This window comes from Brassica napus, chromosome C3 (genome assembly GCF_020379485.1).
Source record: "Brassica napus cultivar Da-Ae chromosome C3, Da-Ae, whole genome shotgun sequence".
Lineage (NCBI taxonomy): Eukaryota > Viridiplantae > Streptophyta > Magnoliopsida > Brassicales > Brassicaceae > Brassica > Brassica napus.
The window spans coordinates 39,941,193-39,946,065 of record NC_063446.1 but is presented as its reverse complement, the minus strand read 5'-3'; the positions used below and the strand labels follow the sequence as shown (position 1 = coordinate 39,946,065).

At 36.8% G+C, this 4,873-nt stretch overlaps 1 pseudogene; it reads right to left on the bottom strand.

The window, feature by feature from the left end:
- Positions 1-2,310: 2,310 nt before the first annotated feature.
- Positions 2,311-3,825, bottom strand: LOC106397936 (annotated as a pseudogene).
- Between the last annotated feature and the right edge of the window lie 1,048 nt (positions 3,826-4,873).

Below are 4,873 nucleotides of genomic sequence, written 5' to 3'. Positions count from 1 at the left end.
CTATATCCGTTCTAGATTCTTCTAACCTAATATCAGGCTGAGGTTCACTAACAGGCTGAGGTTCGCTAGTACTACCATATTCATAACCAGTTTCCCCATGAAGGTACCAAACTTTATAATTACGTGAAAACCCTTTCATATACAAATGAGTCCAAACATCAAATTCTTTTATAACCTTATTATTATTGCAAGAAGAGCAGGGACATCTTAACATACCACTTTTTGCATCCGGTTGCTGTTGAACAAGCCTCATGAATTCTCCAATCCCTTGAACGTATTCTTCCGTAAGCAAATTGGTGTTCGGATCCAAATGAGGTTTATCCATCCACGAACGATAATAAACTTCTGAAGACATGATTTTCACGGAATTGTTATGACTAAAGAGAATGAAGAGAGAATGAAGTGTGAATGAGTTGAATGAGGAGGGGTTGTATTTATAGGAAATTGCTTACGGACCTCAGACGACTTTCCGACGAAATTCCGACGGATGTAAAGCAGTCCGTCGGTATTCCGTCGGAATTGTCCAATCTCAAACGGCTATACAACGGTCATATATATTTGTCGGCAACGGTCACATGGTTCGTCGGAATTCCGTCGGAAAATACCGACGGAATTCCGACGACTTTGCTGTTAATCGGAATGTCGTCGGAAATTTGTCGGAATATACCGACGAACTTCCGACGACTACAACGGTTACATTTTTTATCGGAATGTCGTCGAAAAGTCGTCGGAAAATTCTGACGAACCATATTTCGTCGGAATTCCGCGGAAACGGCCGACGGAATTCCGTCGGAAACGGCCGACGGAATTCCGACGACTTAATTTTTTTGGATTTGGTCGGAAATTTGTCAGTATTCCGTCACAAATTTCCGACGACCTTGGTATCCGTCGGAACCTCCGTCGGAATTCGGTGTGTTTTCTTGTAGTGTAATGAGGCAACATCCAAAGCGTATTACAAGTTCTAATGGTTATAGCATCCAAGGGGGAGTGTTATAAATCATATTGTGAATGGCCCATAACCATAGCATCTTCCAAGACTATACTCGGCCCATACACATAGGCGGCTAAGTCTTTGGGATGTTTTTTCTTTCTCTTGTCTTAATAGTTTTCCTAATACTAGTTGGTTTAGGTTTTAGATATTTTCCATATTTCTATATCTTGTAATCCTTATATAAAGGAACCATATGTTTTATGAATAAATATACAAACTATTCCTCTTAGTTTTATAACAGAAGAGCCTTTATCAATGGGTTTTTTTTTTTTTTTGGTAATCCAGGGTTCCCCGCTTTGCGGGTCATTCCCTGGGCCCGGTCAGACAGCGGGCCGGCTTCACCCGGGAGGGTATGTCCTGAGCCCGAAGGCCCAGTACCCGCTTCGTGACATGGATGAGCAGTTCGCCTTCGGCTGGCGTCGAACCCGGAAGCATGACAATTGGCCCCCAAGGTTCTAACCAGTAGAGCTGACTCATCCCGTCGCCTTTATGGTTTTAAAGATTTATTATTCTTTATCGTAATCGAATATGGGGTTTGTCGGCCAAACATTGATAAGTCCTTGAAGATATATATCGAATTATTAATTTTCTTACAAATATTAAGGATTTTCTCTAAGAACACTAATTATTACACTATTGTCGTAATTAAGTACTTGTATTAGTGCGCAAGTGGTGGATTTGTGTTTGTTATCTTGACAAATTTTAAATGATTCAAAAGTATATTAAAATGAAAGCACCACCCACTCTCTCTTTTTTTTAAGTTACTTTTTTTTGTCAAAGGGTTTTCTTAAATTAATAATTGGTCCACACAAAAGATTACAGAAAGAAAAGATAAGGTAGTAAGGATTAAGTTTAGCTTAATCTACTGAAGCTTCTAAGAACATATATATATAGAAGAAGTGAGATGATAAAAGAGAGAAGAAAAATGATCCTTAGATGTTGTTTAGGCTCTAAGTCTTAGGTCTTTGTTAATCCAAAATATGGTCCAGTGTTTATCATATGGTGTTCCAGGGAGGGTGTAAGAAGTTTTTTATAAAACGCTGTAATTTGAGATTCGCACTTGCAACAAATGAACAAAGAAAATCACTGCCTACTGACTTGTCTTGGTTTGGTGGTAAATAAACATAATTAGTGGTCTCTGCAGTAATTAATTATCACAGTGCATTTCTAAGAGTTTAGATTAGATATATTAACTATAAAAGATGAAAAAGTGATTTTCAATTCGTTTATGCTTTTTAACGAAGTTTATTAAGAAAAGTAAAATAAAATTTTTGCAAACTAAAATTTCCAAAAATTTTTTTTTTTTTGGTAAAATAAAATTTCCAAAAGTTACTTCATAATTTTATATGTAAACACCCACACGCAATACATCAAATTTGAAATCAACCGAAATTTTAACATATAATTATTAAAGGATATAATAAGGACGCGAGACACCACATTGATGATTCACTTAAACTTTAACGTTAATAATTTAAGCATGCAAGCTTTATGAATAATAATCCGATAACGAAACAACGGATGATCACGCCTCTGTTTTTCAGTCGAGAGGAAGCTTCTTAAGCTTACGAAATTTGAAGTCTTTGTAGACATAAGGCTTGAACTTAGGAGCATTGTCTTCGCCAGTTATCAGCTCCCGCAAAGGTGCAAACTCGTGATCAAGGCTAGATTCCACAAAAATCGGCCATGATATTCTCGTCTTCTCTTTATCCATCGTCGCTCGATGCTTTGCACTCATATACTTCCCATTACTGATCCTCTGCAAAATCAATAAAATTCCAATATTTGGAATTTGCTTGAAAACCCATAGTTCATAATGCTTTGAAAATATATATCTAAAATGTATATATACAAGTTCTTTTTCTTCTTTTTAAATATACACTACTATCAGAGTAGGATTTAGGTTTTCAAGGTTCTATTTGATACAAAAATATTTATGAATTATTTATTATTATTACTTACATGGAATTGGTCGCCAACGATGACGATGATTCCGGAAGTGGTATATTTGATGTCGATCCAGTGATTATCTTTGAACGCCTGAAGCCCTAACGCTTCATTAGCAACTAGGAATGTGATACCATTGACATCAGTGTGATCAGGAGCTCCTATGACCAAATCTTGATCATGACACGGCGGATAGTAATTGATCTTCATTAAATATTCCACCGTTTCGCCGCCTAAACCTTCTATCAATGCCTCACGTCGTAAACCTAACCCCTCTGATAGCCATTCCATGATTTTCTCCGATAGTTTCTTAAGGTGTTTTGCGTAATCCTCATTCACCTCCCTTGTCAAATAAAATTCATAATCAAACGATTAATAAAAAGAAACTCAGAATCTTCTAATTAAAAACTATTTTGACAAGTAGACCGACATATGTCTTTTTATATGATATGACTTTTACTTACATCCTACTTTCACATGTGTAATGTTTTAGCATAAGTTCGAACATTTAGTAGACTTGATACCTGTAATCCATAGGAAGCTTAGGCCAGAATCTGTAACTGACTCTGGACGGGGGCCAAATGCGGTGAAAGAGATGATCGACCCATGCGTTTCTACCTTCTAGATCTTTCTGGTACTTGGTTCTGTATCCTTCTACGTCCATGGAGTCTTCTGGCTTCGCAACAGCTTCCTTCTCCGTCTCGGGAAGCTCGAAGAACTCTGTCCCAACTTCTTTCAACCGCCGTATCAGCTCCGGCAGGATCCCGTGGTTAACCACCTGGAAAATTCCCCATTCTTCGCTCGCTTTCACGACCGCACGTGCCACGAGATCTTCGTTGGGGTTACTTAAGGTCGACGATAGGGACGTCCATCGTTTTCAGTGCACTCTCTTTTCTACTTTCTTTTCAATAGTAAACAATAGCTTAGTGGGTTAGAAGTTGAACGGAGGGAGGAGCTGCGATACGGTATTTATATTTGAATGTAGCAACTAGCATCCCATGTGTAACATGACTATCGTGTCACCTCAATTCACTTTACAATGATCAAATTTATTCAGCACCTTCATTTTCTTTATTTAACAATCCACATTACCGTTTTTCACTTCCACGTAATTATTCAATATTGTTTTTTTAACTCATACAATGAAATTGTTTAATAAAATTCTGTTTTTTATTTTTTTTATTCTTTAATAATTTTGAAATTACATATTAATAACAATTTTCTATTGAAATTAAAATAAAATAAATAAAAGTAACATACTTTTAAGTAATTTTTTGTATTCTTAACTTTTTTTCAAATAGTAAAAATAACTAATTAGGAAATTTTCCATTCTGGGAAAGTTTACTTTCGGAAACTTTAATTTAAGAAACCCAAAATATAAATTTTTATTTATCGTATTGCAGTTGACCACTTTTTCTGTTAATCATTCCGGACATTGGCCAAGGTGAAGGCTATTCTCATAAATTCTCGTACACGACTTATGAATTCGAATATAAATAGTTTAGTTATAATATGTTCAATATGTTTGAATTGGGTCCGTCTGGAGTCCATATTGGAGTATGCTTGTTAGTTATTAGGTTATTTGCTTAAACCTAAAATAAGAAGTTAGATGATTCAACTTTGCTTGCTTCATTTAATGGGAGTTATATATATGTAGTTAAATTATGAGATGAGTTTAACTGTTAGGCGGATACATAGAGTGATTATGTATGCCATATTGTGATTGTCTGGATGTTGCGGCCAGCTTGAGTCGACCTGTTGAGCCGCAGCCTAGGAGGTAGATAAAGCGTCCCAGGGACGGTGGGTGTGGGCACTAGTCCCATACTTGAATCCTGCGTAGAGGGAGACTTATACCGGGGTGTGTGCGAGCACTAATCTCGTAACTGGGATCATTTCTTGTTCTTTGGGCACTTTAGGTAATGTGCTTGATTCATG